This window comes from Cnephaeus nilssonii (assembly GCF_951640355.1).
Source record: "Cnephaeus nilssonii genome assembly, chromosome: 9".
NCBI classification, from domain to species: Eukaryota; Metazoa; Chordata; class Mammalia; order Chiroptera; family Vespertilionidae; genus Cnephaeus; species Cnephaeus nilssonii.
Window position 1 is genome coordinate 7,643,684 of NC_137080.1, and position 12,077 is coordinate 7,655,760.

The following is a 12,077-nucleotide window of genomic DNA, read 5'->3' on the forward strand; positions in this document are numbered from 1 at the left end:
TCGGGACTGTGGAGGAGAGACCATCTGAAGGCTTGTGTGGTCGTTCAGGTGAGAGCGCGGAGGCTCTTGGACCATGGTTATAGCAACGGAGAGAGGAGAAGTGGATGAATCGGGGATATATTTTGGAGGAGGAGACAACATTAATTGGATGTGGGGGTAAATAAAGGAAGAAAATTAAGAATTTCTACGTTGTAAACCTCAAGTTAATATTACATTGTATGTTAACTGTCATTGGAAAAGAAATTAATAAAAAAGGAAGAAAGAGAGAGGGAAAACAAGGGTGACCTAAATTTCTGACTTGGGTAACCAGGTGGAACAATTTGAAGAGGAACAGGTTTGGAGGAGGTGGATAACTGGAGTTCTGCTTCCGAGCTGTCTGCTACACATAATAATAGTATCCACCTTGCAGCAAAAATAAAAAGGCTTATGCAAAACAGGTCAATACCTAGCACACAGTACTTGTTCACTATATATTAACTATTATAGTTACTTTTCAAGCAGAGTTGCAAAGGTATTGAGGACATAAAAGAGTTCTGTGAGAGATCAGGACAGAAGCGATACAGCTGGGGGTTTTGTAGAACTCAGTGCTGCAAACCAGCTTTTGGTGAAGGGCTTTTATTTTGAATGCATCACAGACCAACACTTTTGTAAAATCCAACAAAAACGAATTATTTTACAAACAAAATAAAATGTACACAGTACAAGGGACTAATGTGCCCCGATGCCCAGGCAATGTCAAATCGCTCTAGACATTTCTAACTCTACTCTCCATTTCTTGTATCTCTCTCTCATTACAGACTAATAAGGAACCATTTGCAGACCAGACCGACACCAGCTCAGGAAATACACTTTGAAGAGCACTAGGACTCATAATGTAACTAGAGAAAGGAGGCCCTGGAGCCAACCCTGAGACATTTTGAACTCAAGGGGGTAAGGGGGAGGAGGGGTGCAGAAGGATGTTCACTAAAGGAGTCTGAAGTAATCCTAACACTATTCGAATGCGTGAGCGCACAAGCAACGGAAAATCCTATATATTTACGAGTGATCGGTTTTAAATAGATATAAGAAAGAAAAAAAAAAGCCTAATCATTCCTGCCAGGAACTCACTCCTCTTCCCACAGATGACACATCCGAAGAGAGACACCCGCTTCCGTCATTCTCCCTCACAAACACTTCAATCTAATCACGGGAGATGCAATCTAGCGCTCAGGATGCATTAAGTATCCAAAGCGCCTTCGCTACCCAGCGAGGCTGCGCTTGTGAATAGAACAATTATCAGACGGGAGAGCCACTGAGCTGTCCCCGTCCCTGCCCCCGAAGGATGCTCCAGGCCCCGAGCGTCAACACCTCTGTCAGTCCTGCAAGACTCTTGCCTCGGCGTGGCCCTCTCTGTCCAAACTCCGGCTACCATATGCCCCAGACCAGAGGGGACCCGAAAATCAATCTTAGGGGAAATGCCAGCTTTCTGGGTGAGGACGTCAACGAAGTCAAGAACTTTCCCTCACGTCCAGCCTCTGGTAGGCAAGACCTGCTTCACTTCCCAAGTTCTTGACGCCCCTCCCACCCCGCACCGCACCCCGCACCCCTCCCCCCGGACCCGCGGCTGCGTTGCCCCTGAAAGACGCGCTCCGGTGCCCGGCATCCGCCTAAAGCGCAGGACCGAAGAAGCCGGGCTGCGGGCGAACTTGAAGGTGGAGAAGCCTGGGCGCCAGAGCCTCTCATCAGGGAAGACTCCCGGGTTTCCAGGCTCCCGCGGAGCTCGGACCGGCGCCTCCCGGGGCCCCAGCCCCACCGGAGACCCTCCGCTCTGTGCGCGCGGGACCTGGGAGAGCGCGCGGGGGCCTGGCCGTGCGGGGAGGGGCGGGGCTGTGACTCACGCGGTCCCACGCGGGAGGGGCGGGGCGGGGCGGGGCGGGGGGTGGGAGGTGGGAGGCGGGGGGAGAAGAGGCCCCACGGACCCAGCCCGGCGAGGGGCCGAGCCCGCTCGCGAGACGCATGCGCGCTGCCAAGGGCTCCCGCTCCCTCCCCGCCCACCGCTCCCTCCTCCTCCCGCCTCCCCTGCATCCTCGCCTTCTCCCTCTCTCCTCGCCCGCCGGGTGCTGAAGTTGGACGGATGGCAGCGAACGGGCTCCGCTAGAGGACCGAGCCGCCCAGCCTCGCGCCCCCGGAGCTCCCCGCGCGCTGCCCGCACCCCCAGGCGCCCGGGTAAGAGGGTCCCCCCGAAGCCAAGCGCTGAGAAGTCAATGACAGCAAAATGTCTGCTTTGCACCAATGGATGCATTTTTTTTAAAGGTGGTGGGGGAGGGAGGTGCAGGCAGGAGGGGGCGGAGAGTGCAAGTGCCGTGGCCCCAGCGGGGGAGGCCGCCGCGCGGGGGTCTCCGCGCCGCCCGCGGCGCCCGGGCGGGGAGCAGGGGCCGCGCCGCAGGTTGGGAAGTTGGATCCCGCGTGGTTCGCTCGCCGCCCCCCCCCCCCGCCCCCCGGGCGCTGCGGGAGGCCCGGAGAGCGTCCTGCCCGCCCCGGGAACCCTCGGCGGGGTCCCTCGAGGGGAGCTGGGCTCCTTCGGGCCCCCGGCCGAGAGGGCCGGGCCGGGGGCGGGGGGCGCGAGGTCCTGCGGGGTTTTCCCGGTTGCTGGTTAGAGAACCGAATGTGAAATGAACAGCGTCCGAGCGACCGATCCCCTCGGGCGGTATTCTTTTTTCTCTCTTTCTTTCCTCTCTTCGCCTTTGGGGAAAGGCGCCGTTCAGGTGCGGAAGGTGTATCCGGGAGACGGCCAAAACGCACCGACCTCCGGCCTCCGATACCCATGTGGGTAGCGGGTGGAGGGTCTCTTTTGTTCCTTCCCCTCCTCCGAGTGGATGGAGAAGGAGCGCCCGTGGGCTCGGCGAGGGGTGGGTTCCCCGCCGCCCAGGGACCGGGAGGAGGAACGCCCACCCACCCCCAGCCGCTGCCCGGGTGGGTGTCCCCGAGACGCCCCGGCGGTGGGCGACGCTGATCCTTTCTATCGTCGATGGATCGCAGCTCCCGAGCTGCCTCCTCGCCGGCCCCCCTCTCCCTCCGCTCTCCGTGCGCTGCGGCGGAGGCCGGGCGCAGACCCGAGCGGTTTCCACCTCTGCTCGCTGCCGCCGGGCTCCGGGGAAGATGTCGGAGGGAGGCAGGGCTGGAGGGCGGCCGAGGGACCGCGGTGGCCGAGATGCTGGTCGCGACCGGAGGCTGCTGACCGCGCGCCCCGGGCAGCCCGTGCCACCCGCCGGGGTCGGAGGGCTCCCGCAGGCGGAGCGGGGGTCGCCGGGCCCCCAACGCTGCCCGCGGCGCCCGGACCCGCCCTATCGGAGTCCCTCTGGCGGGGCTGCCCCTGGCTCCTGGCATCGTTCTCCTAACCTCCAGGACCCTTGGACCAATGCTTCCTTTTCTAAGAGCCACTGGGAGGCTTGTCTAGAGAACTTTGCAAGCTTCCCACAGCTGTCTTCATCTTTTCATTGTTTTCCAGCGAGTTTTTCCCCATCGTGGGGTAACGATCGCAAAAAAAAACCACAGAGGAGTCTCCTAGTGGGGTTCCCGACCAGAATAAGCATTTCTGAGACTGGGTGTCCCCCCCCCATTTCCGGCATTCATTCATATGGGTTTTTGCAGGGTGATGAGCTCTTCCGAAGAAAATCATGTAATTGGAGAAATGAGAAACCATTTTTACTCTTGGAAAATAATGTTTTCCTCCTAGTTTCATAGCTGCTAGACACTGTCTGAATTCTGAAAACTCTGAAACTAAGTAAATATGTGTTTCTAAAGTTCTTTGTAGTAATAGTAGCAATTATCCATGACATACACATTATAGCACTAAAACCTAATGAAAAGGCGATTTGTATTCATCAATTCAAAGAAATGAAAGGTTTGACCTTCTCCAGTTAAGTTACTATTATTAAGCTATTGCTTCTGTTAGCATGAACTAAAACAGTAATTAGCATACTTGAGGGAGAGTCCATTTATTCACTATTTTTGTAGTCTTAAAAACTATGTTGAGAGAAACTATGAGAGGGCCGTGTATTTGTGATTTTCGGAGAGGAGAAAACAAAGACAAGTGTTTATGATTACAGAGTAACTGGATGGTATCATTTACTAAATAAGACGCATCTCCACGGAGTGACACCCAACCTCAGAGCCATGGCCACTCATCCTTCTTCTTGAATTTGTAGTCTGAAACATTACCAAACCACCTGATTCACAGAACAAAGAGCATAAATTGTTGTGCCAATTTCTACCCTTTTTGGCTCCAGTTCCTCAGCTCTTCCTTGGTATTTCGTCCCCATGGGACAGAATTCACAAGGAGAGTTCATTTGACCTTATAGTATCAGCCAAAGCTAAATCTGAATCCATAAAAATTCTCGTTGACCTACCTCGTAGCCTACAGTTGCAGACAGTGGCCTTCGCATGAGACGTCAATCTGCTGGAAGACCTGGGCTTTCCTAGAGCAGGAGGAGGTGGGCTTGGACAAAGACTCATGGAGCCCAGAGGGAAGGGGATCCTCCCAGCTGCCTTTCTGCTGAGAACCCTTTTCCTGATAGTCCGGGGAAGATACTGCACCACCCAGAATGCAGGTGCCAGGACCACTGTGTCCCCCGCGGAGAATAGCACTGTGTGAGATTCAAGAGCATTTATTTTTATCTGGTCAGTTTAGGTATGAATGCATTTATTTACAGGTTTAAAATTGTATGACATTTCCAGAGGGCTGTCTGGGAGCCTCAGAAATATTAGAAGTTCTTGTGGAAGCCTTAAAAACGGAAACAATCCTTTGATGTAGGAAGCCAGAACTTTTAGGGCTACATTGATGGATACTTTCTCCTTCCCTTTCTCTCTCCATCTGTACACATCCCTCAAAGACTTTCCTAACAGTATCCTTCGGAGAAAGTCATTAAGACAGCTGTTTCTTCCATTGTGCCAACACCTAGCACGATACCTAGCAAAAGGCCAGTGTTCAATAAGTATTTCTTAAATGAATAAATTTTGCACAATTTACAAGGCTCACGAAAGTTTTCCAAGATTTAGGATTATATATATATATTTAAGAATGGCCGAAACTGGTTTGGCTCAGTGGATAGAGCGTCGGCCTGCGGACTCAAGGGTCCCAGGTTCGATTCCGGTCAAGGGCATGTACCTTGGTTGCGGGCACATCCCCAGTAGGGGGTGTGCAAGAGGCAGCTGATCGATGTTTCTAACTCTCTATCCCTATCTCTTTCTCTCTGTAAAAAATCAATAAAATATATTTATAAAAAAAAAAGAATGCTCAAATACAGTAGTTTGAAATCTTAAAGGTCATGTTCACAGTCCTACATCTTTTGAGGAAACAGTTTTTAAAATTGTCACTTTGTGAATATGTATAGAATTTTTAGTATAACATTTATATTGTTGATTTGTTTTCAAATTATAAAAGCGACATGTGCTGATTTTAAATCCCCTAGACCAGTGGTCGGCAAACTCATTAGTCAACAGAGCCAAATATTAACAGTACGATTGAAATTTCTTTTGAGAGCCAAATTTTTTAAACTTAAACTCCTTCTAACGCCACTTCTTCAAAATAGACTCGCCCAGGCCGTGGTATTTTGTGGAAGAGCCACACTCAAGGGGCCAAAGAGCCGCATGTGGCTCGCGAGCCGCAGTTTGCCGACCACGGCCCTAGACCAATGAAATATTGTATAAACCTGAGAGTTTAAATTACCTGTGGGGAGACATGATGTGATGAACGCTTTGGGTCAAGCTGACCTTAGCTTGTGCCCTGGGCTCCTCCATTTAATACCTTTGTCACCAAGGTCCGGTGAGCCTCAGTTTCCTCAGATGTACAATAGAGATAAAGATCCACCTCCTAACACGTGTCTAGCAGGGACTGAGTACTTATAATTATCCCAACCCCATGCCGTAAGAACTGCTATTGAAAATACTGGTAGTTTACCACCAGTTTGTATTCTATGCATAAATGGACTGTTTTTTTTTTTTTTTTAAGAGTTAGAATCATATTGTAGAATGTCATACTTGCTTTTAAAAAAATTAACAACACTTTACTGGTGTTTCCCAATAAATTGAAGCTGGTATTTTTTATACAATTGAGTGACTGCAACATAATTCATCTTATGGATGACTTAATTATTTACCCACTCTTTTATTTTTGAATTTTTATTTTGTTTCCAGTATTTTGCTGTTTTAACTCATGTACATCCTTATGCTTAGGTTTGGTTTGTATAGCTGTATGGCATTTCCCCCCCTTTAGGCCTGATGCTTAGAACATCTAGTACATACCAACATGATATCATCTTTTAAAAAACCTGTGCTAACTTGATAGGTGAAAATTATACTTTTCAAAATTTTATTTCTTCGGTTACTAAGAATGCTGATTAAAATTTTGACTTGTTTATAAGAAAAAAATTATAAGGATGGCTTGTTCAAGTCTTTTGCCCATTTTTTAATTGGTATTCTGCTATATTTTTCTTATTTATTTGAGTGCTAATGTTATTTTTTTAAAAGGCAAAAGAAAAAGTAAATGCTTAATGACAAAAAATGTGTGTGGCCTTTGCACTACAGAGTTCATGTGGCTGAACCAGACTCCAGCTCAGATGGAGCAGAGCAAACATCATCAGAGGCTGGAGATGGACCAGCCATGGGGTTAGGGCTGCTATGTGTCTATGGCATACAGCCACCTGCCCCAATGCCTGGGCTTTCCCAAGTGCACAGTTCCTTTCAGAAGCCCAGAATTGCTTCATGGTTGGGGGATGTCATTTTCTGCTCGGGCACCTGTGCACACACATTCACACCTTACTATGACAGCTGGTAAATGAGGAGTTCCCAGATTTTCATGGAGGGTTTCTGCCAGTTGCCTATGTTATAGACCTTTTGAGTTTTCTTGAAATAAATGAAGTGGAAAGGCAACATGGGAGTACATGGAGGTCCTTATAGAGCATTACTTGCAATGTCTCATCAGAATGAAACCAATTACATTTAATTATAAAACCATGTCAGATAAGAATCATATCTCCAATTTTAAGCTGTCGTGAAATTTAAATACTTAAAAGGTAAGAATCTAATCTAGTGTCTTAATGAGGTCTGTGTCTATAGTACCTCACATAACTCTTGTAAGCTCCTGGTTTTGACAGTTTTATTTCCATGACTTTGGACAAATTTGGCTTCAACAGCTTAAATATTTAGCTTGACAACATTATTAAAATCCCTTAGATGTTAAACTACCTAGAAAGTGTAACATTTTATAATTATTGCTAGTTCCAGTTTATCCAATCTAGTAAAGCCCTCAGTAGTTCAGAATCAAGAGCCTGGAGTTTATAGTGAATGGGAGGCTCCACGAGAAGCCCTGAGTCATGGTGGAACTCAAAATCTCGTTTCAGATAGACCTGGATTTGAGTTCTTGCTCTGCTGTTCCCTGGATGCGCAGGCTTTTTAAATTAAATTATATAAGTGCTTCATACTTGAAATTCTAGCATGAGTAATAAACACCTAAAATCTCTTTAAAAATTTTGTAAACTTTGTGCCTGAGATTTTTAAAATATCGCTGTGTCAATACACAATTTTATTATAGACAATGAATGTGTTTCACAAAGCAAATATTTACTTCCTTGTATTAGGTCACAGGCTTTTCTCAGTATTGCTGATTGGCTATTGAAATACAAAGGTTATAATTCAAGAGCCATGGCATTACAATAAAGCATTCACAACCCAAGGGAAATTATGACATAAATGAAATGAGCAGGTAAATGTTTACTTCACTTCTTCAGTTATCTCAGGTCTTCCTAATGGCAGATTGGGTTAAATTTCGTGCAAAATCTTTTGTGAAAGTTGACAACACTGTCCCTATTTATTTCTAGATTCAATGAGACATGGGAGCTTGTTTTTGGTGTATTGTGAGAGGCTATCTAATCTAGAGATTTTATGAGCCAGTTTTGGTTTGGGGAAGACTACCTCATGTCCCCACCCTGTTTCCCTCAACTCCCCTACTTTTGTGAGCTTCAGTTAATCAAGATCAACAACTATTCCAAAGTTTTCTGGGTGAAAAGTAGCATTCTACATGATTTAATTTAGAGAATGTGAAAAAGGCTATGGAAAGTTGCCCTTGAAAGAAAGGGACTTTGAAAGCAGAAAACGTAATTTGGTTTTAAAAAAAAGACCAATTTTTGGATTCAGATAACCAGGATTTAGCCTTAACTTTGTTGAGCCTTGGTATCATCATCTGTTAAATCGAAAACTGTACGTACCTCAACAATGTTTAAGGATTCAATTAAATTTGGTCTATAAAAATACTTCATATATATGCAGTCACTGTGAGATTATTAGATATTGTACTGCAATTAAATAGTTAAACCCAAGAAACACTATGTAGGTGATCTGTTCCAAGGGATTTTAATTTCTTGCTAGTATGTCTTAACTAAGGGCCCTGATTAATGTTGAAGTTGCTCTCTGTATGTTTGCCGTGTTATCCTTTTCTGACCAGCTTGTTTAACCGATCAGTTACATGACTCATTCATAAAAATTCTGAGCACCTACTGTGTGCCAGGCTCTGTGATATAATTTTGCATGCAAGATTTAATTAAATATGGCCTCTTTCCAAAGGCGTTCACATATAGGCTTCTTCAACTTACTATTATTTTGCTTTTATCTAGTGAGCCCTGGTCGTTCTAACTTTACAAGCCATAACTAAATACACCCTGGGGGTAATATGCAAAGATCTCTTTATAATTTAGCATTTTCAGCCTAATTGATCTCCAAGTGTAGAGGTCTTTGCCCCTCACAAAGGCTGCTAAGCAGAGACTCAGATAAGGGGAAGGGAAAGCAGGAAGTGGCTCTGCTGGTGGATGACCTAGCAACCACCCCACAGGCAAACAACAAAACACCTGTGACATCCCTCATTGTCAACCCTCCCACTGCTCCCTCATCACCGTGAAGAAAACATATACATACACTGTGTCTATGTGCACTGTGCCTTCCCCCCTCTGCGGGACCATGATAATTTAAGGTACATTAAAATGTTGGGGTATGGGTGAACCAAGGGAAAGAGAAAGAGGTACCCCCAACCCTTCCTAAGGATCCACAATTCCCATGCAATAAAAATATTACAGTTTTCTCCCAATACTATTGCAGTTGCTTCTTTGATAATAATCTTTTTATAATACAGTAAACTGAGCAGAAATCCAAAGTACTCTCCACAGATTTTTTTTTTTTTTTTTAGAGAAAGAAAACCATTTCCACATCTACTTGTAATCACTAGGGTGAACTCTCATTCTAGCAACTGCCAGATTGTTTGTGATATAGGAAGATTAGACATCACTTATAAAGTCAGGGTAAAGACTTAGATCCTTCCTAGCAAAAGGTTGTAATATACAGTAAATTTGGCTAAATGCAATCATGAATTAACTTGAAGGTAAGCCTAACCCTCATTTCAGCCACTAAATTAACTTGCTTGTCATTAAACCGCTAGCTGGACTGTTCAGAAATAACTGTATTTGCTAATTTGAGGTATGAATCTATTTCTCTGTTTATTTCTTTCTCTTTGTTTTTTGTGGTGTGTTTTTCTTTTTGAGTTTTTGTGAGTTTATTTGAGCCAAACTGTCAATTGCCCTCTCCATTTATTTCTACTCTGCACTACCATACAATACTTCACCTGTGACCTGTGAGGTGAATATGATCAAGACTAGATAACAGCAAAGGAAAACAAACACCTTTTACGAGAGCACTAAAGCACAGACATGCTATAAAGCAAAATAGTGACCTATATAATTTACAAATTGTTATGACTAACTGAATGCTATATTTTGAATTGGAGTATTAAATACTCTAACAGAGTATTAGATACTGCACCGTGAGCTGGAGTATTATTCTTTTCCTACCTGTTGTGTGGGGAAAGCTTCATGCTGGATTTTTACCTTTCTGTCTTTTTACTAGTAGTAGTAGTATTAATATGTGTATTATTTCTCATAGATAAATTGAAGAGAGTATCAATTCTTTTTGTACATCTAACATTTTACATAAAATAGGTGTTTGTGTTATTTTTTATAATTTTAGGACAGTTATATAATTTTTGGTCTAAAATTTAAGACATATCAGGAATTCAAATGTTAAATCTGTCAGGGAAGAATTGCTGTTTTATTCTCTTCTGGTAGTCAGAAATAAACTGGCCTGATTGTCATATTTCTTCCAAAGTATGAGTAAATAATGTTGGCAATTTTGATTCAAGCTATTGGAACCCATGTTTTCTTTATCTGCTCATGTCCGGTAGTCTGCATTTTTGCTGAAGAAATATTTTAGACCAAATTGCCTTTGGTAAACCCAATATCTAATGACCCAGCGATATTTAAATAAATGATGGGTTTAATTGAAGAATATGTTTATATATCATTTTAATGTTGAAAACAAAGAGATAGAAAAAATCTTTGTTACACTAAATTGCCTCCAAAGTTTATTATTTTGAAAAGATGATTTTGTGTGTCAATGTCTGAGTGTGTGTGTATGTCCCCATGTTATTCGTGGGTTGATTGAAGGAAACAACGGACTGATGCCTGAGTAATTCTAGCCAAGCGTATAGAAGGAAAAGGTGCACCCTTTAGGGGCGGTTCCAGTGTGATATGAGGAAAAGTCAAGCAAAATGCAGAAGGCTGGGCTCAGGACACCAGACTATTAGCTTAAAACTCATTATATCTAAAAGCATAGCATCCCTCAATACATTATTATATAACTCTGCTATATTATGTAACCACTTCCAGTTTTAGGAATTCATGTGACCTAATCTTAAGAAGGTAATTTTTTCCCATTAATTCAGTAATTTCATTGACTGAACATCTGAGTAATGCAAGTGGTGTTTTGTGAAGTAGAATTTCATTAAATAAATGTTAACTCCAGGAAGCAAAAAATGTGAAGCACTTTCCTTGACCTGACACAGGTTATGGTTAAATAATTAAAAATTCTTCTAGGTGATAACAAGATTCAGTCACATTGATTAAACAAAAAAACAAAACAAAACAAAAAAACAACTGTTCCAAATATTTTTTTAAAGTGTAATGACTCCTAACTTCATCTTAGATAAAATCTATTTGATTTTTGTGTTGTAAACAGACCTCTGTATTTTGCTTTAAACTACCAGCCCTGAATAAATGCAGATGCTAAGCTGTGTTTTATTGAGCAGTGGGGCAGTTCAATGACTAAATGTCTAAATTATTTATTTTATTAAGACTTTGCCCTGGCTGGTGGTTAGAGCATCGGCCCTCGGACCAAAGGGTGCCCTCGGTTGCAGGTCCCATCCCCGGCCCAGGTCAGGTGCGACATTTCTCTCTCTTCTTTTCTCCTCCCTCCTCTCTTTCACTCTCTCTAAAAACCAATGGAAAAAAATATCCTTGGCTCAGCCAGTGTGGCTCAGTGGTTGAACATCAACCTATGAACCTGGAGGTCATGATTTGATTCCCTGTTGGGGCACATGCCCTGGTTGCAGGCTCAATCCCCAGTAGCGGGGCATGCAGGAGGCAGCCAATCAATGATTCTCTCTAATCATGAATGTTTCTAACTCTCACTCTCCCTTCCTCTCTGAAATCAATGAAACTATTTTATTAAAAAAGAAAAAAATACATCCTTGGGTGAGGATTATCAACAACAACAAAAAAGAGTGACATGTATATGTGGAGAAGCTTGTCTGCTAATTGTCACTGAGATTCTTTTTAAGGGAAGGTAGGTAGATTTATTGCTCAGTAAGGTCACTGAAATTAGTTACTCGGTGAAGCTGCTGATTCCAACCAAAACCAAGGTTGGCTCTTGGTATGTTGGCCTCTCACCACTGGCCCCAGGAGAGTTCTAGTCTGGTTAGACCAAGGGGAAAAGAGCTCAGAGGGTACAATCTAAAAAATTAAGTTAGGGGCAAGCAGAAGTAATGGAAGGAGGAGTGGCCTTTTTGGTGCACCTGTAAATATGGCCTGTTGGTCTGATTTCCCAAGTGTTTGCATTAGATTTCCACGTTTTCTCCATCACCTCTTTTGTTTCCTACTTTCTCCTTCATCATTCATGCAACTCGCTGGAGCCCTACTCTGTAACTGGGAAGAGTAAAATTA

The 12,077-nt window shown here is 44.2% G+C and overlaps 1 protein-coding gene across 3 annotated transcripts in view; it reads left to right on the forward strand.

The window, feature by feature from the left end:
- Positions 1 to 2,065: 2,065 nt before the first annotated feature.
- Positions 2,066 to 12,077, forward strand: part of RGS17 (regulator of G protein signaling 17) — an 86,747-nt gene continuing 76,735 nt past the window's right edge. For 2 of the 3 annotated variants that reach the window (XM_079779845.1, XM_079779846.1), the window contains exon 1: positions 2,108 to 2,205. The gene's annotated coding sequence lies outside the window, so the exon portion shown is untranslated. Of the gene's footprint in view, positions 2,206 to 12,077 lie in introns of all 3 variants that reach the window. The other variant, XM_079779847.1, reaches the window with a different exon arrangement.